At 40.1% G+C, this 25,498-nt stretch overlaps 1 protein-coding gene across 3 annotated transcripts in view; it reads left to right on the top strand.

The window, feature by feature from the left end:
* The window catches only part of LOC109030472 (matrix metalloproteinase-2), a 364,259-nt gene that overhangs the window by 159,539 nt on the left and 179,222 nt on the right, over positions 1 to 25,498 (top strand). The window lies entirely within an intron of this gene.

Here is a 25,498-nt window from a genome sequence, read left to right as displayed (position 1 = left end):
GCCACTATCTCGCCTCAGTTCCGAAAACGGGTGAACAGGTACACTAATACTGCCGTGCTAAAGAAAAACGCCGTAAGAACTTTTAAATGTTGCCATATTTCCCTCAACAAATAATTCTTTACTGGGAAAAATTGTGAATATTTGTTTTCAAAATTTTCAGACAATTTTGTTCTTGATCTAATCAAAAATACCTAAAAATTTCAAGGTAAACGATGCAAAACTTTCCTTTCAAATACATGTTTCATTCGAGGAAATTTGGCAACTGTCGAATGTTTATACGGCGTCTTTCTCAGTAGAGCAAAATAATACACCGTAAACTTTAAAAATTTCATGATCCCGGCGGCGTTGTCGTAAAGCGTTGAATCATTAATGGAGATGTTGCATGTGTAAGGAATTTGCGATTTGACTATTGATTCTTATGTAAAAGTTCGCGAGAAACACGATGGTCCCACTGGTTTTCTCTGAAATCAACTCTCAAGCTCAAAAAAAGCTCTCAAGTTGAGGTCAAAATGGAGGGGATATCCCACGCTATCCTGAGAGTCCTCCTCTACATCAAGACAAACTCTCCATGCAAAGATAGGGAGCTAATACATTAGCAGGGTTGCCGTGTTTTCAGTTATAGAGTCCCCAAATAAAGTGGGAGCCCTGTCAATGTATTTGCTCCCTACCTTTGCATGGAGAGTTTGTCTTGATGTAGAGGAGGACTCTCAGGTAGCGTCGGATTTCCCTTCCATTTTGGCCTCAACAATTGAGAGCTTTTTTTTGAGCTTGGGAGTCGATTTCAGAGAAAACCAGTGGCACCGTCGTGTTTCTCGCGAACTTTTACATAAGAATCAATGGTCAAATCGCAAATCCCTCACACATGCAACATCTCCATTTTCCGCACAGGAGGATAGTGTGCGCCTTCAATTTTTCGGGTCGGGGCCGGATTTACCTACTTGCCGCCCCCTTCTTATTCGTATTGAAACATCAATGAAAACCATCAAATGAACGTGCCAGCGGGGGAGGGGTGCATAAGATGCGTTTACTGGTGTTGAGCACATTTTTTGGGAAAGCCCTGTCAACAGTACTAGCAAAAGTTCACGGAACTTGCGAGAAAGTTAAGTTTCGTAAACCTATCCCTGTGTGGACAAGGCCTTCCATTCATAAGAAATGAACGAAAAAATTATGAAAGAACAAACATAAATGTGGATTAATGACTTTAACTTCCGCCGCCGCGCCTCGCAAACCGCACTGTGTTTGACGCAATGCGTGAAGTATTCACGCAGTCTTGTAGGCGCTACGCGTCTCACGCTGATCGCACTGTGTTTGCCGCAATGCGTGAGGTATTCATGCATTCTTGTAGGCGCTATCCGTTTCACGCGGACCGCAATGTCCGCACTGTGTTTGATGCAATGCGTGAAGTATTCGTGCAGTCTTGTAGGCGCTAATATGTGTTACATGCCGATCGCCGCGCCGAGGGCTTCTCCTTTTCATCTCAAGTCCTAGTCATCATTTTTTTCTAGGTAAGTCGCGCCGTTCTAGGCCAAATTGCGTGTTTGGTTTCTCTCTTAACTCGCCTAATTAAAGGTGCTGCTTCTTGTATCACTGAAAGACGACAAAAGTAGAAATTACTATACTCCCGGAAAATTAGAGATTTTGTTGCCTTTTCTCGTTTGTAATTTTTTTTTCAAAATCCGAATTTTTTTTATACTACATAGATTTGCCGCCATGGGCCGCGACCTATGTGGCCACCCCCTCAATCCGGCCCTATTTCGGGTATGCCACCGAGACATCCACCGAGTCTGAATAGTTGCATTCTTGTTATTGCTGTCATCCGTGGTGTGCGCGTCGCCCTCGTTCGGCTGAGCCGTTAGTAAGTACTCGCCTGCTCAGTCGAAAGCCATGAACGTCTCCGATAATTTTGTCACGAATTTTTCCACTTTCACGCCGCTAAACAGGATGTCTATCGACCTGGAAAATCGAGAGTTTTTTTTTTTTTTTTTTTGTCAGGGAAAACGGCATGTCAGAGAATCCGCAAAAGTTCGGCATGTTAGGGAATTTTATTTTGCAAGCGATTTTCGTGTCAGGGTAATCGAAAAACACGGATTTTTCGGGAGATGTTCCGCGAATTTTACTCTCGCACAGATTTCTACCGGAATTTCTGCTGAAGTCTTTTAAATTTTAAAAATGAGGCAAAACTATCCGCACAAGTTTAAGCACGATATATTTTGCTCTATTTTGTATTACAATATATTCCCAAAATTCGAAAAATTCTTAAATCTCATCAGTTCAACCGTGTCGAAAAATTAGGAATATTTTATTCCTTTTTGTCAAAGAAATGCCAGGGATTATTTTTTTCCGTCTGTAAGGGAATTTTAAAATTCTTTCCCGTCATTTTGGCTTTCTTTGCCAGGGAAATTAGGGATTTTTTTTTAAAATGGCAGACAGCCTGCTTTAAAAAAGTAGCTGGAAAACCGCTGTTTTGGGACCACTGAGTCGCACTTCTGTGGCTTTGAATTCGATTCAAAGGGGATCATAACGATGTATTCTTCGAATTTTATTCAGTCTCTAAGCTCGCAGAGGCGGGAAATATCAAAAGACCGCTAATTATTTAAATTTCACGCCTTCTTAATTATCAATGTTTCCTTTTTCCCTCTTTGTTTCCATTCCACCCTCGACACCCCTCAATGCGATTTTCTCCCTTGCGTATCGCAACCAGTTTTGTAGAAGCGTTGAGGACCCTTATTAACCACTTTATGTGTCAGTATTTACGCAGAGAGAAGTTAGTTTTTGGAAAGGTGATTAGTCAAATATTTTTGCTTTTGAGCAGTCTGCAGCGGTGCTAGTCATTTGAAAAACTCGAGGAATAATGATGTCGAGAGTCGGGTCAAATTGATCCGACTAAAAAAAAGAATCGGACAACAAATTGAAAAATAGAGGGTAAAAACAGTGTCAACACAGCCGAAGACAGGAGAGTCGTAATCAGGCCTCATTTTTCACTTTTTACCACGCATTTGAACGACACGTCATTGCCAGCATACAGCGAAGCATTGCAAGTTCACGCCTCACGCCATCGTCGCGCCTTCAATTTCGCAGATACAACACGGATATCCATCAAGCACGAATAGTTGTATCCCTGCGCCGTAATCGAAGCGCGCTCTTTTTCTCGCTCTATTTCCATGTTGCGTTGGTTCCGTTTGTCTTGTTTTTATTTTAGTGCTTCGAAAACTAATCGTCACCTTCCGGTCAAAGTATCACAAGCACCATGCGACGTTTCAAAATGTCCCTCGATATTTTTTTCTTTTACAGAGACATTGTTCAACGAGGCTGTCCGAAAATTTCACCGAATTTTTTTGCGCTGCCGATAAAATCCTGTGAAATTTTCAAACAGATTCACCCAACAATCTCTGTATAAAAAAACAAAATGGCGGCGGAAATTTTGAAACGTCGCATGGCACTGGTGATACTTTGGCCGGAAGGAGACGAAATGAGCCTCTCCGGGCAAAAATGGCGCATGGGTCAAAACATCCAAGTACGAGGGTCGAACAAAGAGTTAGTTTCCCTATTTTTTCTTCCTCGGACTCGAAACGTTGCAAGAAAAAAATCCCATTGGCCGTTGAAAAGGCCATACTCTCAACTTTCCAACGGTAAAAAGGTTTTAAAATTTGCGGCATCAATCACCCAAAAAACGCAATTTTTGTGGAAGCCTTCCGGAACATTTCTCGCCAACTTCTGAAAAAAATGGTACAGAAAGCGAAAGAACAACGATTAAAGGAATACAGTGATACCTTTTTTTTTTTTTTTAGAGTATCTCTTTCCTAAGTTTTCTCTACATACTTTCCATCTAGAAAGACACATTTTTAATGCCAGAAAATATGAGGTGAGACCATGTGTGAGGCATAGTGGTCTTGAAGCAAAAAACAAAATGCGACAAAAATTTACGTGAAAACGGTTTGCAGCTAGCTAGGGGGTGAGTCTATGGTATGTGTGGACATAAAATGGTGAAAAATCAAAATCTTGGCTGATCCTAATTTCGAGATATGGCAGTTTGAAATTTTCTTCGTAAATTCAAGTTTTCTATTAATTTTGATCCGCTTTTACATTTACTTGTCCATTGAGGCGGTGTTGTTCGGTTCACCTTTTTTTTATTTTTTGTTCGATTCAAGTCGATCGAATACATACCCTCTCGTTACATACAGAGTACTTATCATATTCAATTTTTTTTTTAACTGAGCAATTCGCCTTCTACTGCGTCTGCCGCAATTGTTATTATGAATATGTTGTGCGTGCTGATTTTGGCCGATTACATACTCGATTCCCTGAAGGCGATTTATGTGCGCAAGTAGAGCAATCTGTCGGAGAACGAACGAAATAGAGATTGAGCGATTCATTCAGATTTCTCTTCTGTTGTTCGCACAACATATTCGTAGCAACAATTGCTGCAGACGCAGCTGAAGGCGAATTGCTTTCGCACATAAAACGCCTTCAGAGAGTCAGGTATGTAATAAGTGCAATCAGCACGCACAACATATTCGTAACAACAATTGCTGCAGACGCAGCTGAAGGCGAATTACTTTTGCACATAAAACGCCTTCAGAGAGTCAGGTATGTAATTAGTGAAATCAGCACGCACAACATATTCGTAACAACAATTGCTGCAGGTGCAGCAGAAGGCGAATTGTTCAGTTAAAAAAAAAAAAAAAAAAAAAAAAAAGAGTATGATAGGTAGTATGCGTGTAACGAGAGGGTACGTATTCGATCAACATGAATCGAACAAAAAGTAAAGAATGAATAACGAAAAAATGGATGCTTTTTTTTTATTTTCCGGCCGAAAATAATCAATACCGATGATTTTTTTTAAACTTTTTCGAATTCCGTCTACTGGGTCATTCCACGCCTAGGTAGTCCGGGGGGTATTTTTTTTTCCTTCTCTAAATGACCCAACAATATTTATTTTTGGACTCCTTAATACTCCTAGTTTTTGGAAATATATGGGGTTTACATCCGTTTCGTTTTTTTTCTCGCAATTTTCACGTGTTTTGTAACCCCATTGCTTAGCTTCATCCTACTGTAAAAAGAGTGACAGTATGGTAGCAATGTTTTCTGGTGTTCCCGCCAGAACCAAGTTTCAGTTTATGTTTGCAGTTGTCAAGAAACTGATTCAATGTGCTCCTGCAAAGTTTCAATTTTTAAAAGTAATTACTGTATATTATATGTAACTTTTAAAACTTAGTGTACTGACTGTCACACCCGTTACGCAAAACATGGGTTTTTTAATGTGACTATTTTAATTCATGTCATTTTGAGATGCCAATTTTTTCCGTACGTCTTCAAGTCAAGTACAGCTTTGGAGTATTTTTTCCGAAATTTTATTTCAACAATTGATAGGCAAAACTGCGTAACGGGTGTGACACGTTACGGGTGTGACCAATGAGAAGAGGTTTCAATTATGCAGATGTTGACTCACTTCTCACCATTTTTTCTATGGTTATCACAAGAAATACACTCATATGCACAATTAGAGGTTATCTATACATCTAATAAGAGAGAAATAGCCAACTTTTTTGCCATATTTCAGTATTTAAAGTGAATACACCTATCTCAAGGACTTCAAATAGAACTCGTTGAACTCTCTCCGATTTGATTGAAATATTTTCACTTTACTATAGGCCCAGACCTACCGTAATAGGGGTTTTCTTTGGTTAATTTGGGTCATGCGAGGTCCAGGACCGCGGGGACGAAAGGGGAATCCTGGGTTACCCGAAGAAAAGCCCTGGGTACGTCTGGGCCACCCTGTAAAAAAAATGTAGTTTTGGCATGTTCTACATTAAAATGCGTCAAATTGCTGATTGATTTACTGCTTAGGATTGCCTACAATAAGAGTATGAGAAGAAAAGTAAGTTTTTCAACTTTTAAACTCTCTCAGAAATGATGGACCTCAGAGAGACAATCTGTCACACCCGTTACGTCACACCCGTAACGCAAACGATAGGTCTGGGCCACCTTGTAGAAAATGTAGTTTTGGCATGTTCTACATTAAAATGCGTCAAATTGCTGATTGATTTACTGCTTAGGATTGCCTGCAATAAGAGTATGAGAAGAAAAGTAAGTTATTTAACCTTTAAACTCTCTCAGAAATGATGGATCTCAGAGAGACAATCTGTCACACCCGTTACGCAAACTTTCCCATTTTTCAAGGAAAGAAAAAAAGATAATCGAAAACGGATCATCGGCAGTTGAAGCAAAAACCCTTGGCTTCATCATTTAATTTAATCAGATTTTTACATTCATAAAATTCGCTGAGTTTCCACTTTACACTCACTGAGGAAAAACTCACTTCCAAAATCGGTCACACCCGTTACGCAGGCTTTTCATTTTTTTCTGAGGAATGGAACAAAGTAAAAACAATTTGTGATAAACTAAAATTATCTATAAAAAAAGTTCTTTCTGCTACTGCAGATAATTTTTTAATTAAAGCCCAAGAAAGAGTTCAAATTCTTGTTCAAAGTTAAATTGTTGTCACACCCGTTACAATGGAATGACCCTACTTCATTGTAACTGCACAAAATAGGTATATCTAACTAATATAAGTATTCCATCATGAAAATATTCAGTGCGCACGGAAATTCTGCCGTGCTAAGAAAAAACGCCGTATGAACATTCAAAAGTTGCCTAATTTCCTCCGATAAAACGTTCATTTCGGAAAAAAGTTATGCATATTTTTCCTTGAAATTTTCAGATATTTTAGATTAAAGAGGGAACAATATTTCCCGAAAAATTGGAGGACAAATATTCACAACTTTCTTAGTAAATTCGTACTTTGTCAAAGGAAATTTGGCAACGCCTGGAGGCTTATACGGCGTTTTTCCTTAGCACGGCAGAATTGTTTAAGATGTAATGTGGTATTCCTTACATCACTCAGCTCACGACGGTTCAGATCTCCTCAACTTATTTTCGTTGGAAACAGAGACCCAGCAAGACTCCTTAACCAATTCGATAATTTCATAGCCCTGCTCTTCCGCCCTCCGTAACGACGCGACCCCTCGCTTCAACCACTGTTTTCTCTCCCACCCTAAGTGATGCTGTTAGCGAAGACGAGTCAAAGGGGGCGGGGGAGTATTTTTTTTTTCTCCGCTTTGAGCAGTTATTAAATGTGACATGCAATTAAACAGACCGCCAACTTCATATCCCTTCCCAGGAGTGTTGTTAAATTCTCCAGTTGCCGTTTTCTCAACCGGCCCCTCGCCTCAACCCCCCCCCCCCCCCCCTCAATGGACTCTTTGTCCCTTGGTACTGCAGTTACAGGGCCTCTCGCGGCTAGGTGACGGATAAGTTTTTGATGAGCGTTGATCGCACGAAGCTTCGCCGAAAGTCAAAGGATGGTATTTTTCAAAACATTCCGTTATTGACACGGAAAATACACAGAGATAATTCAGAGTTAAACGCAAATCATTTGTTTGGATGAAAATGCCCTTTTTGTGTTTATTCTTCTTCCTTCTCTTCTTCAGCATAGCATCATCATGATCATGAGTGTTCTTATCTTCTAAAAGACTTGGTTTCTGCTGGCTCCTATTTTAGGAAAAAGGAGTTCAAAATTCGAGAAATCGTAAAGAATTGACCAAGAGTATGATTCAGATCTTACACTCACAAGGAAAACCGTGATTTCCGTTTATTTTACGGCAGTACTGTCGTGCCAAGGAAAAACGCCGTATGAGCCTTCAGACGTTGCCAAGTTTCCTTTGATAAAAACCGAATTTACCGGGAAAATTTTCCAAAATTTTCAGACCATTTTGTACGCAATGTAATCTGAAACATCTGAAAATTTTGAGGAAAAATACACATAGATTTCGTCAAAAAACATGTTTTATCCGGGAAAATTTGGCAACTCTCGAATGTTCATACGGCGTTCTTCCTTAGCACGGCAGTATTTACAACATACAAGAAAGAACTACTTCCGTCAGCAGTTTTCCGTAAGAGCCCATCCACTGCGGAAACTATGGGCAGTTAAGCTGTTTCGTTGAAAATTGTGAAGAAATAATCTTTTTTGCGTACATTCGTACTTTCACCGGATGAATAATTGCGGGACGAACGCCCTCCGACTCCGCGGGCAAAAAACGCAGGGCCACGACCGCAACCAGAGTGAAAATTTGCCCTCTCCTCCCCCCCCCTCCTCCCCCTTCTCTCGCCCGCATCGCGACACAGCCCGCTCAAAAATCCTGAGCATCCTTTAAATGCTCATTTGCTGGGCTCGGAAGAAATGAAGTCGAACATCACGCCCGGGCGATTACAAAAAGGAACAAGAGAATTTCATCCTCCGTGCCAAGAAGGGACCGCGGAGGGAGCGACCAGGGTTTTGAAATTATGACGACTTCGAGGGGCTGGAAAAAAAGTCATAATTGCAGGGCCTCGTTCCGGGTGCGAGTGTAAACTTTTATTGGCGCGCCGCCGTCCCAAAACAGAGGGGCGGCCGCTGCGCTCCATTGCCGCGCTGGGGAAAATCTAGAGTGAAATGGATTGTATTTAGCACCCAAGTAGCAAAATATAATTTTTTTCCCAGAAAAAAATATTAAGAAAATGTCTGAAAAAAACAAAGAAAATGAGAGTTATCCAGAAAATAGAAAGAAAAACATTGCAAGTCAAAAGCCTGACCAAAGAAAATTGATCTATTTCATACGTCTACTTTCTGTCAACTTCCCATTTGGAAGATATAGAAAATTTATTGAAAGTAGAATTATTTTCCAGCCAATTTCTTAATGTTTTCTTTTAAGAAAATGCAAGGAAAAGATGTATTTACTTTTTATTTTCTTGTGTCAATTTTCTAGATCTACTTTGTACCTTTTTTCTTTCAAGAAAATTGTTCTATCTGAAAGTAGACATTTTCTTGATGAGCGCCGCCCAGAAAGTAGATGACAATGCTACTTGGGAAGGAACCAGCGCAATTATAGTGTTGTTGAAATGTTGCTTCTTCATAATTAACTAAAAAATCTCCCAAAAATAGCAAATGGACGGCGTGAGTTGGCAATCGCATAACTCGATTTGCGACGTCGGTGACTTCCTGTCGTACTTTATTTTTTAAAAGGAAAACTACTCAACGGCAATTCTTTAAACTGCCATGATTTTTCTTCTCTGTGCAAAGAAAAGTCTGCGTGAACTTCAAGAAATGGTGTCAATTCGTTCTCCTTTAAAAAAATGTCATAGAGGCGGAGATTTTCAGACACCATGTGTGATTGCCGACTTACACCATCAAAATAGTTTTTGGTTCCCACCAAAAAATATTTAATTTAAAAAAAATAATTCTGCAAATTTTAATACCGTACATATATTTCGTATTTTTAAAAGAAAAAAAGGAGTCGCACGATTTTAAAAACACTGTAAACGCGCTGGTTCCTTTTTGCGAAAGGCGGCCCAAAGAATGCTTGAGAACCATGCATTTGTGCAAAATCATTTTTGTTTTTTTTTAAATTAGGGTGAGGGAATGTTGAGTTGAGCCATATACTATTTCGTCTGATTATGACCTCGTATTTAAACATTCATACTCTATAATATAAAATTATAAAAGTTGAAGAGATGCGGGCTCAAAATACTTGTCAGAATATTCTCCCATCCTAAAACGCAAAGAATTCAATCCTCAAAGTTTAGCGCAGTTAGCTATCTCTTTTCCTCGTCTCATCTTAAATTTAATTTTGATCATGCTCTTTTTTTCGAGGAGCAAACTTACTTCGGCTCATGGCGAATCGTCGGTAAATGAAAGGGTTAAAGACAGTGGCGGGGCATGAATGATCGATTATCAATATTTCCTCATTAAAGACTATGGTAAAGAATCGATTATTAAGGTTTTCGTTATGAACACCCTGTTAATCGATTCTTTTCCATGGCTTTAAATGGCTGATCAATCTATACAGGGTGATCCAAAAGTCCCTTCCACCCCCTCTAACTTTTTACCTAATTGAGGTAAAGATTTGAAACTTGGGGGATATTCCTAGGTCAAAGGGAGCTACTTTTTGGCCCCCCTAAAATTTTCAGGGGACCCCCCTTGGGGGGGCAACGGCCCCAACTTTTAATTTTCAAATGGGAAGACCCCCTTTGTGATAGCTTGTTCGAAAGAGCATAAAAAAAGAAAACTTTTCGCGCAAACCCGAAGTCAATATCTCAAACCGTTTCAAAATGGCGGCCGGTTAAAGTTCAAAATGGCCGAAATTTCACACCGGTTATTTGTCGATGAATTTGCGCGAAAATCGGTATGTAGGGGTATTTTGACACGAGAAAAACGAATTTGACGTTAGATTTTCAAAAAAACCGAAATTTCCAAAATGGCCGCCGGTTAAAGTTTAAAATGGCCGAAAATTGTCACCTCGGTTTTTTACTGATGGATTTGCCTAAAACTTGGAATTTGAGAGTATTTTGGCATAAGATAAACAAATTTGAACTTAGAATTTAAAAAAAATCAATTTTTGGTCATTTTGAACTTTAACCGGCCGCCATTATGGAAATTTCGGTTTTTTTGAAAATCTAACGTCAAATTCGTTTTTCTCGTGTCAAAATACCCCTACATACCGATTTTTGCGCAAATCCATCGACAAATAACCGGTGTGAAATTTCGGTCATTTTGAACTTTAACCGGCCGCCATTTTGAAACGGTTTGAGATATTGACTTCGGGTTTGCGCGAAAAGTTTTCTTTTTTTATGCTCTTTCGAACGAGCTATCACAAAGGGGGTCTTCCCATTTGAAAATTAAAAGTTGGGGGCCGTTGTCCCCCCAAGGGGGGCCCCCCTGAAAATTTTAGGGGGGCCAAAAAGTAGCTCCCTTTGACCTAGGAATATCCCCCAAGTTTCAAATCTTTACCTCAATTAGGTAAAAAGTTAGAGGGGGTGGAAGGGACTTTTGGATCACCCTGTATATCGCAAAGCACGCCACGCAACTGGTTAATGCTCTGAGGATTCCTCCCTCGCGTGATCAATGGAATCGAACCCGTCGCGAGGATGAGGAATTCGGGGTCGAATAAGTTTGCCGTTTTGATTAAAATTAGTTTATGTCCCTCCCCTAGTCAGCGATACGGCACTCAAAAAATTGCTCAAGTGATGCCTCGGGACAAATAAAACGCTTCAGATAATAAAGCAAGAACTGTTAAAATTACTGTTAAGTATTATAGCCACAAATTAAATGCCTCGCAAAGGCTGCGAAGGAGTCTCCGATGTATGACTCTTTGAAATGGGGTTTTTGTAGCATCCCAGTATAATTTCTTTCTCCCTGCGAATGACAAGACCGTTTGATGAGGCGAGACCTTGTGCTTTATTGCGACAACATTATTACAGTATTGCCGAACATGACAGCTAATTGTAAGTTCGGATGGGCAATTTTCCTCGATACTTTTTCAATGATATTTTGCTATTTCGATGATGAAACTATGCAACAATGCGTTAGGACGTTGCAGATTTATTTTTCATCTTTTCCATTTTTTGAACGATGACCGATCATAGTATGTTCCATAGGATCTCGTACAATTCTTTTTTCCCAACTCTATATAGTCAGACTGTGAGGAAAAAGGCGCCGCCGTCCATTTTGCCTCCTTTAAATTTCAGGTAAAATACGGTTACCGTATCAGTAGTTTCGAAATTAGATGTAGCCCTAGAGGTAAACGAGCCTGGAGAGATAATTAAGCTCAAAAAACATCCCATGTGACAATCGTTGATTTTCAGCACGCTATTACTGCTATGATGTGAATATTATTAACTGTTGTTATGATCCTCCGAGAAAGGAATAAAAATATAAATACATGAATAAAGAGACAAGCAATTTCAAAACAAAATAGGGATGAGCGATAGTCGATATCGAGTCATAAGTCAGCTGAGAGTATATCGATTTTGAAACTGAACAGAAAAATAATAGGTATCTCAATTTCAAAGTCGGATTATTTCGACGACACCAAGATAGCGTTTTAGATCACTTCCGCCATCTTTGATTACTGAATTTCGAAAATTTGACTGAAAATCCGACCTCTCAGCAAGCAATTACCACTTGACTCCAAGTTTCACAAAAATGGATCGTACAGGAGCTGAGATAGCATTTTAGGCCTTGGTTTTTCACCCCTTGGATTTTCGAATTTTGAAAATATGAGTTGAAACTCAAGTTTCCCGTCCAAAAGCGTCACTTCTTATTGAGTTTCACATAAATCGATCAAACAGGAGCCGCATATTGTAGGATCAATAAGACTCTACCTCTTACTCCTTGTCAGTGGTGAGCGATATGATATCGGTCAATTTACAAACGTTAGTGCGCCTTCAATTACGTTTGATACTGCGCAATACTTCCGAGGTGGAATAGTTGCTCAGTGCGCCTTCCAAAGTATCGCCTCGACTTGATGGCAGAGGATCACTATCACGGATCACAATTACCGCTGTTAGCGCACTCCAGCGCGTAGGCAGTTACACATTTTCACATCACCGACGGTGAGGATTTAAACATACGTACCTCAATTTGCGACGTTGCAACTTTTTCACTGCCTATTTTATAAAGGTAAACGAATATGAACACTTTAAAATCCACCGTGATTTTTCCGAGCTATTACGAAAAATGTTATTTTACTCTTTCATTCAAGTCAATTCATTCGCTATATTTGAAAAAGGAAAAAAATACGTGTAGGTACCCTCGGAGGAACAAAGAAGGATCCTATTTTGTATTAAGAAGTCGTATAGGTTTTCTGTGTTCGTTAATCCGAATAGCCCGCTCGCCAGCGAATTAAAGTCGCATATCAAATTGGCATTTTTTAATAATTTGACTGTTCCTCACGATGAAATAATTATATTCCAGTCATACTTCAAGATACTTCAGGACCTCATTAGATCTTATGCGCACACCGTAAACCAGCACAGAGGCGATCTTGTACAAATGTATAGTCTTCCAAAAATAAATGCCTCCAACTTCCTCGGTTCCAGAGTTAAATCGAAATAATTATCTCTGCTTGCTAGGTTTTTCTGAACAAGTCCACGACGTATGTAAATCAAAGTAACGATAAAACCTCTATTCCATCACTGAAATAAAAGTATGATCGTTGCTGCTATTAGATTGGCAAGTTTTACCATACCGAATACCTCCATTGAGCTGACTTATCTTATAGCCCTATAGCGGCTATTGCGGTATGGTAAATATCTGACTGAAGACCGTTTCGTCCACGCGCGTATTCTGGTGTGGTAAAATAAACCATGCCAGTATTTCTCCACGGAGTATTACTTATTCTATTTAATGGTGCCGTTCTAGTAATTACGTCTATAAAACCTCCTGGGCCCCAAAGTTGGCCCATTGTGAACAAACCCCAGCCCCACCGCTCCTAGTTTGGCCCAATGAAACAAACAAGATGGCGATAAGGTTCTACAAAGTTCCAGACGTGATTTTGGATGTTATAGAAATTTTTTCATATCCAACTTCTGAATTGGTTCAGATCGAACTTTGATAGATAGTTTTAACCGAAAATTAACCTTTGAGTGTGATTATCATTCATTTCTCAGCCGACCATACGTGTTCCTCTGGGTCGGGTTTGTTTATATTGGGCCAAATTCGGAGCTTCATGATAGCCTAAAACTGATGAACCAATCAGAGAGCGGCACAGAAATGGCAATACTCTCCCGTATACTGCCGTGCTAAGGAAAAACGCCGTATGAACATTCTAGACTTGCCAAATTTCTCAGGATAAAACTTACATTTTTGAGAAAAGTTAAGTATATTTTTCCGTGAAATTTTCAGACACTTTAGATCAGATTACAAACAAAATTATCGTAGGAATTTGAAGAAAAATATTCACAAATTTTCCTGAAAATTAGTGTTATGTCGAAGGAAAGTTGGCAACGCCTGAAGGCTCATACGGCGTTTGCCTTTAGCGAGCACTATATAGGTGCCATTCTGCCGTGCTAAGGCAAAACGCCGTATGAACATTCTAGAGTTGTCAAATTTCTCAGGATAAAACTTACATTTTTGAGAAAAGTTAAGCATATTTTTCCGTGAAATATTCAGACACTTCAGATCAAATTACAAACAAAATTATCGGTGGGATTTGAAGAAAAATATTCACAAATTTTCCTGAAAATTAGTGTTATGTCGAAGGAAATTTGGCAACGCCTGAACCCTGAAGGCTCATTCGGCGCTTGTCTTTAGCACGGCACTATAGAGGTACCCTACTGCCGTGCTAAGGAAGAACGCCGTATGAACATTCGAGAGTTGCCAATTGCCTTCTATAAAATGTTTATTTTTGAGGCAAGTTATGAATATTTTTCCCTGAAATTTTCAGGAACTTTGGTTGAAATTGCGAACAAAATTATCTGAAAAATTGGAAGAAAAATCTTCCATTTTTTCCAGGAAATTCGTGTTTCATCAAAGGAAATTTGTCTACGCCTGAAGGTCCATACGGCGTTTTTCCTTAGCGTGGCAGCCTAGTACACACGGAGGAGGCCGGACGGACAATGGTGAGCTTTTTCGCTCATCCCACGGCTGCTGAAAGTTACCTGATGACAAGAAACAAAGCGCGAAGCGGCGCGGCGGCGGCTTCTAATTACTGGGAAACTCTCGCGATGGGAGGGGGGGGAGGGCCACGCGCTGCAAATTAGGGCCTTTGTAAAGGGAGTGATAAACAGATAGTGATAAGGATCGAGGAGGGACGCGCGCTGCTCAAAGAACCCGGACGGTGCCACAGCTACGGACACAGGTTCCCTTTGACCCTTCGCTCATCTCTCGCCTGTCCCTGTCGTCGTCATGGCCCAATCGAACCTCCCCGGCCCAAGCTTAGGTGATCGCGCACAGTAAGCGAATTTTAACCCGGATTTGGGTTGTAGGAATGGAACACTGTAGACACGGTGCACATTTGAATTAGTGAGAACGAAACACACCAACTCGAAAAAATGAAAATGGTCAAGACATACACAAAACTGCATATTAGGTGAAGAAGTTAGTTTAAGAAAAATATTTCTTCCGCCGAAAGACAAGTACTTATGGACACTTCAAAAGTCCAAGTTGGAACAGATGTGCTACCTTCAATGACCTTTGTGTAAATTAACTATCTTCAATGGAAATGGAGCATTTTCGAGTTACCGAGTTGGTGTGTTTTCGTTCTCACTGATTCATTTAAGCATTAGGCCATCATTACTCTAAAGGGCCGGCCCTAAATTACGTAACGCACTTTTCCGGCATTTTTGACCCCCTCTCCCTCTTCCCAAGTAGCGCAGCTTGCGATACATTGCAATTACATGATAAAATGATATTACCATATCGGCGTTTTGTGTATGTTGCCTATCTACTGATTGAAGGCACACGGCTTATTGAAATTTATTGCAATAAAATTGAAATAAATTGCAGTTTTTCATTGTATTGTATACAGCCTATATTTCTGATACATGGAACTCACTTTGTTGACAGTTTGAAATCAGCATTTATGGACTGAAAATGATGTAAAAATATTAAAAATTCATGGTAAAAAAATGTCGACTTTATTTCAATATTTTCATTGCACTGTGCTACTTGGGTTGTAACGCTTTTTGTGACGTGGGTCCCTATCCATATTTTATCAAGTATAAACGAAATGGCGTAACGCTCTCCTCGTCCCCCTCTCTCTCCCACCCTAGAGCGTTACGTAATTCTACCTTTTTCATTTTTGGTAATAGTTTGTTCTGCTATTCCACTAGGTCGATTTCTATGATTTTTCCGGCTATATCGATAAGCGACAGGTGATGCTCCCTAAATGAGCCCGCTTTATTTAAATTGTTTAAATAATACCCTGCTTTTGTATATTTCGCGATGAAGCTGTGGAGTGTGAATTCTCTTATTCAAAGAATGTAAATTTTTATTTTTTCACGCTTCATTCCAGCGTTCTACTGGGCCAATTGGACGTATTTCTATCAAACGGAACTAAGCGCCAATTTGAGTTCCTTTTGAGGAATTTAGAATCCCGGATAGCGCGTTCTGTCAGACGGACCTAAGCGCCAGGCAAAAACATTGCGAGTATAGGACGGAATAAGACGGACGCCCGATTCCGCCGCCAATTCAAGCCCACCTCTACCTTCCTCACTCTATGGCGCTTAGGTTCGTTTGATAGAAAATACGTCCAATTTCCATTACTTTTGCGACTATCGATAAAGTCGATAGAGAGTGGGAATTGGAGATTTTTACCCATTAATGGTAGAAGTACACTGGAAAAAAAACCACATTGGATCTAGAGTCCAGACTCTCGAAAACATTGACAAAAAAAAAATACTCTTGATTAAATCGGATTTTTGCTTGAATCAAAACGAAATCCGCTTAAATTAAGAGGCTTGTTCTGGATGTAAGCTAGATTCTGATTGAATCAAGAGTACTTTTTCTTGTCGACGTTTTAAGAGTCTGGACTCTAGATCCATGTGTGTTTTTTTTTTTTTTCCAGTGTAGAAATAAGCTGTCCTTTTGCAGGAAAAACACGGTATTGTGAGATGCACAGCGAGTTCCAACTCTTGTTTCAGCGACCCGAATATGCAAATTTCATCGGAGGTTCGGCAGCGTCGGTGGTGCGTAACTGTGGTGCCCACTGTGGTGAGTGCGGGATTGATTTGAGTTGACGAGATTTGATTGCAAATTATGATTGCCCCATTTTCCCATTTTCTCCTCGCCCTCCCTGCACCCTCCTTCTAATTAATGGTCCATTCATCCCATTCCCAGCGGACACTCATTTCCCTCCGCGAATTTTCACGCACACGCATGAACGACGCATTCAAATCAAAAGGAACTATATCCCATTATGACATGAGACCTGCCATGCATGTGCTCTATGGATCACAGGGCTCATGCTACAATATAGTTCCTTTTGATTTGAATATGTTCAAACGACGGTGTGTTACCGGGAAGAGTCGCAGTTTCTGCCCAAACGCATGGTTTTGGACTGGACATGATGACTGAATTCAAAGTAGAGTCACCTTCTGGCCAAAGTATCGCAAGCGCCGTACGACGTTTCAAAATTTCCGCCGCCATTTTATTTTTTTGCAGAGAAAATTGTTCAACGAAGCTGTTCAAAAATTCCGCTGAATTTGCTTTGTGCTGCCGATAAAATTCCAGTGAAATTTTTCAACAGATTTAACCAAAAATTTCCCTGTGAAACAAAAGAAAATGGCGGCGGAAATTTTGAAACGTCGAATGGTGCTTGTGATGCTTTGACCGGTAGGTGATGATATGCTCGTAGAGAAAAATTAAAAGAGTTTACGCCTCACGCCATCATCGCGCCTTCAATTTTGCAGATACAATACGGACATCCATCAAGCACGAATAGTTGTATCTCTGCGCCGTAATCGAAGCGCATTCTTTTTCTCGCTCAGTTTCCATGTTGCGTTGGTTCCGTTTGTCTTATTTTTATTTTAGTGCTTCGAAAACTAATCGTCACCTTCTGGCCAAAGTGTCACAAGCACCATGCGACGTTTCAAAATGCTCGCCGATATTTTTTTCTTTTACAGAGAAATTGTTCCAACGCGGCTGTCCAAAAAATTTCATTGAATTTTCTTTGCGCAGCCGATAAAATCCGGTGAAATTTTCAAACAGATTTCACCCAACAATTTCTCTGTAAAAAAATAAAATGACGGCGGAAATTTTTAAATGTCGCATTGCGCTCTAGATACTTTGGCCCGGAAGGTGAATGAAGGTGCCCCTTGAGAAAAATGAAAAGGTGGTCATATTTAACGATCGTTTATAGCCGTGACGTAGGTAGGTACATGGTACACGATGACATCAATATTCCTGTAAACTCAGGTATCCGAATTATGGGAAAATTTACTGTAAACGCGTTCCCAATAGCATTGTCATCTACTTTCTAGGTGGCGCTCATCAAGAATATGACTACTTTCTTGATAAACAATTTTCTTGAAAGAAAATAGGTATAAAGAAGATCTAGAAAAATATACACGAGAAAATGGAAAGGAAATACATATTTTTTCCTTGTATTATCTTAAAAGAAAAACATTAAGAAAATTGGCTAGAAATAATTCTACTTTCACGTAAATTTTCTATATTTTTTCCCATGGGAAGTTGACAAGGAAGAAGACCTATGGAATAGAACTATTTTCTTTGGCCAGACTTTTGACTCGCATGTTTTTTTCTTTCTATTTTCTGGATACGCCTCATTATCTTGTTTTTTTCTATGAAATTTTCTAATATTTTTTCCAGAAAAAATTCTATTTTGCTACTTGGGTTGTTCGGCATAATCAAAATAATAAATTACAAACACGTTTTGAAGTATGAATTTTCTCGTCTTGAGGTTGCCAGCTAAAGGGTGGATAAATGACAACCAAAAGAGATGGAGAGATGCCAGTTTCCCTGGAAATCATCGTATACTTTGGTCTCTGTGAACCCCACTATTTTCAAAAAATCTTTTACAAACTTACTAAACGTCATTGGATAATATTTCTCAATTGCCCGCATATTGCTAACACCCTCTTTTAAGTACCATATAGGGACTGAGAATTTTTCCAGCATGTACTGCGCGAACGGCAATTTTTTGATGAATGCATTTTCACGGCACAAATTGCAATTTTAGTTAAACCGATAGCATTCATTGCCTTTCTAACTCTCCATCCAACGCATTTTACATTTTTCTTCAACTTATACAGGCTTGACTTAAAGGGAAAAGATCTTACATAAATACGCTCAAGGCACAAGTCTCACAGCAAGGGCACCGCGACTTCGATTCTGTCTAAGGAAATGTTTCAAGCACTTCGGATGTAGAAAAGAAAAAAACTTGTTAAACACACATGTATTATTTGCCGTTATTACCAAGAGGCAGGAACAGTTTTCGTCAGATATTTTTTCTGAAATTTTGTTTTTCGCAATTCATCCACACGTCCACAGCTCAAGCGACTCTCATATTTTTTAGCTAAGGAAATCCACTTTCAAAATTTTTCCCGGAGGAAAAGCGCTTAGCGGCCCGCGGTTCAGGAGATGTTCCTATACACCTCTTCCCATCCAGGGTATTTGTTTCGGATGCCGCAATCACACGCGGAATTTAGCAGCTGAATGTGGAAGTCAACAGTCCATCGCCCAACGGCTGAAATTTCGCAAATTGCAGATTATTTTCATCCAGATGTGTATCAAATCTACTGAATAGTTCAGACAAATCAACATTAGTCCGATGGTTAGTGAAATATCAGGCATCGGGCCGATTAGACTTCCACTCAACATTCAAGCCACATTCAGCGTGTGATTGCGGCAGGAGGGTGTAAGTATTTCACACGACCGTTGAAAAGTATGTTATAGAGCCAAGCCTGCGCCAAAAAGCGAAAAATATGGACTAATACATCCAAAGATCGAAATAAATATGAAGATATATATCATAATCCACGATGATTTTACCAACCTCGGAGTGCGGAACAAATCGCGAAGTGTACCTCATGCGAAAAGAAAAGGAGTAGGAGGCCCAAATCGTTAGAGGAAGCCAACCAAGATACAATTTGCGTAAAATTAAATCCAGGATGATTTAAAGGGAGGTGAAAACAGTTCTGAGAAAATGGCAAGGAAGTAGAACGAAGAGGATCGTAAAGAAACGAAAAGGCAGAAACGGATAGAAAAACGAAATAGGAGATAAGGGAGGAAGAAGGACGGAAGAAATAGGGAGACAACAGGAGACTTGGGGAGAAGCGAGAAAAGGAAACTGAGGGTGAATCGGGGGAGGGGTAGGACACAACTATGAATGTGACTTTGTTGCGCGGCTAAATGTGATGTTGCGATTTGTTAGACGAGTCGATGTTAAGACTTCACAACTAGAACGGTGAATGGTCGGCCACTCTACACACACACACCGTGCTGTTTACAGAGGGTGGTGGGGCGGCGTGGGGGTGGTCGGAAAACGAAATCGAACAAAGAGGAAGGGTAAACAAGATTAATGTGCTTAGACATAAAATGCGCGAGTGAATAACAAAAGAAAAAACTTTAGTTTAGTTTCCCGCCGGGGAGTGCCGAGGACTATCGGGGCGGCCGGGGGGAGGGGCGGCAGATACGGGTTGATAAAAGATGATACGGATGGGGAGGGGGTGGGGGGCGGAGCGGCGGAGGGGGAGTGATTGGAGTCAGCCAGTCGCCCCCGAAATGGGCACCCGGCGCCCCCAATTTTGTATCTCACTATTATGACTGTATCCTCATAAAATATGGCTACAGCCGGGGATGTAGCTTGCAGGAGCGAAGTGAGGGGCGGGGGAGGGGGGAAACAGAGTTTGTGGTGGTGGAGCGGTGGCGCCCGCCCTGGCGAGGGGAGGGGGCGCCGCGGGAGGAGCGCTTAGTCGGTTGACGGGGTCGCCCGATTATGCCCGAAGTGCAATCCTTTTTGCAACTATTTTACCGAGGGCGTTCTGTTCCAAGAACTTTAACTAGTTTTTCAGTTCTTCTCATCTCCCCCTTATTTTCCAATCTGTAGTTAGGAAATTGTATCTTTTTTACAGGTGTGGATCATCGTTGTAATGCACCGATAGGATATCTGAGATTTCCTAGAGTTCACTATGCAGATTCGAGTGTGAATTGGATCGCATGTAGCAAAAAGGAACCCATGCGAAATTCAGTGTTTCAAAATTATGCCAACTTCTCTTTCCTCTTAAGAAAACTCACATATGTAACCGTTTTTAAAAATCCTACACGAATATTTCCCATTACAATTAACAGTTTTTTTGGTGGAAGCAAAAATATTTGCCATTCTGAGAGTATTTTGAGATAATTATAGAAGAAGGCACATTTATTTACAAAACAGTAATCGCTGCTGTTTTTTTTTTTTTTTTTTTTTTTATTTTTTTTTGCTATTTTGCGATCCACTTATTTGAATGGAACAACTTATGCTGTCACAATCTCCTTTTTCAAGAAAATTTAGAAACATTTTTCCGCGAAAAGAATTGTTTTTATTATGATTTAACAACCTTAAAAATCTGAAATATCTGAGCGAGTTCTCCTAATTGAAGCGATTCTGTTGAAGGCACTCTGAGCACCTATTCCACACAGAAGTATTGACAGTATCAGACGAAAATGAGAGTGCGCAACCTGACTCATGTCAAAAATTGACGGGTCACCGTTTTACCACCAATGTAGAGAGCCCTGATCCTACGACCTACGGCTCCTGTTCAATTTGGAGTGTGTTTTAAAAACTGCCAAAGCCTATTTTGTCCTAGAAAACCACCTCTAAGTCACTTTTTTGGCGGTTACGATTGATGCACACAGCTCATTTGCTGATGACGCTCCGTGGAATTTTGACACCGCGGCGGAGAGACTGGTGCGGGTTCAGAAAAATCAACCTCTTCTAGATTTACTATGAAACTAAATTTTAAAAATCTATAGCTGCAATAAGAGCTATACGTAGTGCTTATTCACACGTTATAAAATTTTCTCAAATCTGACTTTGTTTTAAAAGATATTGTATAAGCCCCCCCAAATATAACTGCATCTGGAGATACTATAGTTTTACCATCGATTTGTAAACAAACAATGCGATATCGGTTGCGGTTTTCGAAATTTTTGCTTTCATTTTATTTTTAAAAGGAGATTGAGAACCCAACATCATAGCAGGAAAAATTTTACAGAATAAATCTTTACACAAAGAAAAAAATACCGAAGTTTTCAAGAAATGACGCCTAGTAGTTTTCCATGTAGGAAAATTGCGAAAACGCATTTATGCAGTTTCACCATCGAAAAATAAGACGAACGGAACCAACGCAACATGGAAATTGCGAGAAAAAGAAATGCGCTTCGATTACGGCGCTGAGATACAACTATCCGTGCTTGATGTTGTCTCGAGTTGTATCAGCGAAATGGAAGGCGCGATGAGGCGTGAAGCGTGAACTCTTTCATTTTTCTCTATGGCATATCGTCACCTCGTGTCAAAGTATCACGAAGCACATGCGACCGTTTCAAATTCCGCCGCCATCAATTTTTAACAGAAAACAATGTTCAAAGAAGCTGTCCGAAAATTTCACGAGAATTTTTTACTAGCTGCCGATAAAATTCAGTAAAATAATTCAAACAAATTCACGAACAACTTTCTCTGAAAAAAAAATAAAATGACGGCGGAAATTTTGAACGTCGTATTGGTCGGAAGGTAGAACGATATCAAAATGCAAAAATCGTACCTGATTTAGTGATCCATTTCTACAAACTTCCGAGAGGAAGAAGAATCTATGAAAATTTTGCCGAAGTTTTCAAGATCCCTGTCTTTCGGGCTGCACTTTTCACCCTCGGCGACCTGAGATAAATCCCTCAAGGCTTGCGTCATACCGAGCCGAGTCCCATCCATCCCAAGTCCTCCAGTCTCGACTGTTTCCGTCATTTCGGCTGGCGCTACGCCATGAATAGATATCCTAGCACACAGTTGCCACACCACAATGAACGGGAGTTGATAACCGGTTTTCATCACATTTTACATATTTCCCAGAGAAAATTTTTCCGTACTCAGTAGGACGGCGTTAAGCAGAAAGGATCAATCTATATATCGCAAAGCACGCCACACAACTGGTTAATGCTCTGAGGATTCCTCCCTCGCGTGATCAATGGAATCGAACCCGTCGCGAGGATGAGGAATTCGGGGTCGAATAAGTTTGCCGTTTTGATTAAAATTAGTTTATGTCCCTCCCCTAGTCAGCGATACGGCACTCAAAAAATTGCTCAAGTGATGCCTCGGGACAAATAAAACGCTTCAGATAATAAAGCAAGAACTGTTAAAATTACTGTTAAGTATTATAGCCACAAATTAAATGCCTCGCAAAGGCTGCGAAGGAGTCTCCGATGTATGACTCTTTGAAATGGGGTTTTTGTAGCATCCCAGTATAATTTCTTTCTCCCTGCGAATGACAAGACCGTTTGATGAGGCGAGACCTTGTGCTTTATTGCGACAACATTATTACAGTATTGCCGAACATGACAGCTAATTGTAAGTTCGGATGGGCAATTTTCCTCGATACTTTTTCAATGATATTTTGCTATTTCGATGATGAAACTATGCAACAATGCGTTAGGACGTTGCAGATTTATTTTTCATCTTTTCCATTTTTTGAACGATGACCGATCATAGTATGTTCCATAGGATCTCGTACAATTCTTTTTTCCCAACTCTATATAGTCAGACTGTGAGGAAAAAGGCGCCGCCGTCCATTTTGCCTCCTTTAAATTTCAGGTAAAATACGGTTACCGTATCAGTAGTTTCGAAATTAGATGTAGCCCTAGAGGTAAACGAGCCTGGAGAGATAATTAAGCTCAAAAAACATCCCATGTGACAATCGTTGATTTTCAGCACGCTATTACTGCTATGATGTGAATATTATTAACTGTTGTTATGATCCTCCGAGAAAGGAATAAAAATATAAATACATGAATAAAGAGACAAGCAATTTCAAAACAAAATAGGGATGAGCGATAGTCGATATCGAGTCATAAGTCAGCTGAGAGTATATCGATTTTGAAACTGAACAGAAAAATAATAGGTATCTCAATTTCAAAGTCGGATTATTTCGACGACACCAAGATAGCGTTTTAGATCACTTCCGCCATCTTTGATTACTGAATTTCGAAAATTTGACTGAAAATCCGACCTCTCAGCAAGCAATTACCACTTGACTCCAAGTTTCACAAAAATGGATCGTACAGGAGCTGAGATAGCATTTTAGGCCTTGGTTTTTCACCCCTTGGATTTTCGAATTTTGAAAATATGAGTTGAAACTCAAGTTTCCCGTCCAAAAGCGTCACTTCTTATTGAGTTTCACATAAATCGATCAAACAGGAGCCGCATATTGTAGGATCAATAAGACTCTACCTCTTACTCCTTGTCAGTGGTGAGCGATATGATATCGGTCAATTTACAAACGTTAGTGCGCCTTCAATTACGTTTGATACTGCGCAATACTTCCGAGGTGGAATAGTTGCTCAGTGCGCCTTCCAAAGTATCGCCTCGACTTGATGGCAGAGGATCACTATCACGGATCACAATTACCGCTGTTAGCGCACTCCAGCGCGTAGGCAGTTACACATTTTCACATCACCGACGGTGAGGATTTAAACATACGTACCTCAATTTGCGACGTTGCAACTTTTTCACTGCCTATTTTATAAAGGTAAACGAATATGAACACTTTAAAATCCACCGTGATTTTTCCGAGCTATTACGAAAAATGTTATTTTACTCTTTCATTCAAGTCAATTCATTCGCTATATTTGAAAAAGGAAAAAAATACGTGTAGGTACCCTCGGAGGAACAAAGAAGGATCCTATTTTGTATTAAGAAGTCGTATAGGTTTTCTGTGTTCGTTAATCCGAATAGCCCGCTCGCCAGCGAATTAAAGTCGCATATCAAATTGGCATTTTTTAATAATTTGACTGTTCCTCACGATGAAATAATTATATTCCAGTCATACTTCAAGATACTTCAGGACCTCATTAGATCTTATTCGCACACGCACCGTCAACCAACACAGAGGCGATCTCGTACAGTATTTTCCAAAAATAAGTGCCTGCGACTTCCGCGGTTCCAGAGTCAAATCGAAATAATTATCTCTGCATGCTAGGTTTTTCTGAACAAGTCCACGACGTATGTAAATCAAAGTAACGATAAAACCTCTATTCCATCACTGAAATAAAAGTATGATCGTTGCTGCTATTAGATTGGCAAGTTTTACCATACCGAATACCTCCATTGAGCTGACTTATCTTATAGCCCTAGCGGCTATTGCGGTATGGTAAATATCTGACTGAAGACCGTTTCGTCCACGCGCGTATTCTGGTGTGGTAAAATAAACCATGCCAGTATTTCTCCACGGAGTATTACTTATTCTATTTAATGGTGCCGTTCTAGTAATTACGTCTATAAAACCTCCTGGGCCCCAAAGTTGGCCCATTGTGAACAAACCCCAGCCCCACCGCTCCTAGTTTGGCCCAATGAAACAAACAAGATGGCGATAAGGTTCTACAAAGTTCCAGACGTGATTTTGGATGTTATAGAAATTTTTTCATATCCAACTTCTGAATTGTTCAGATCGAACTTTGATAGATAGTTTTACCGAAAATTAACCTTTGAGTGTGATTATCATTCATTTCTCAGCCGACCATACGTGTTCCTCTGGGTCGGGTTTGTTTATATTGGGCCAAATTCGGAGCTTCATGATAGCCTAAAACTGATGAACCAATCAGAGAGCGGCACAGAAATGGCAATACTCTCCCGTATACTGCCGTGCTAAGGAAAAACGCCGTATGAACATTCTAGACTTGCCAAATTTCTCAGGATAAAACTTACATTTTTGAGAAAAGTTAAGTATATTTTTCCGTGAAATTTTCAGACACTTTAGATCAGATTACAAACAAAATTATCGTAGGAATTTGAAGAAAAATATTCACAAATTTTCCTGAAAATTAGTGTTATGTCGAAGGAAAGTTGGCAACGCCTGAAGGCTCATACGGCGTTTGCCTTTAGCGAGCACTATATAGGTGCCATTCTGCCGTGCTAAGGCAAAACGCCGTATGAACATTCTAGAGTTGTCAAATTTCTCAGGATAAAACTTACATTTT

The sequence above is a fragment of the Bemisia tabaci genome, chromosome 8 (genome assembly GCF_918797505.1).
Source record: "Bemisia tabaci chromosome 8, PGI_BMITA_v3".
NCBI lineage: Eukaryota > Metazoa > Arthropoda > Insecta > Hemiptera > Aleyrodidae > Bemisia > Bemisia tabaci.
The sequence above is the reverse complement of the archived record's forward strand: the minus strand, read 5'-3'. Positions and strand labels throughout refer to the sequence as shown.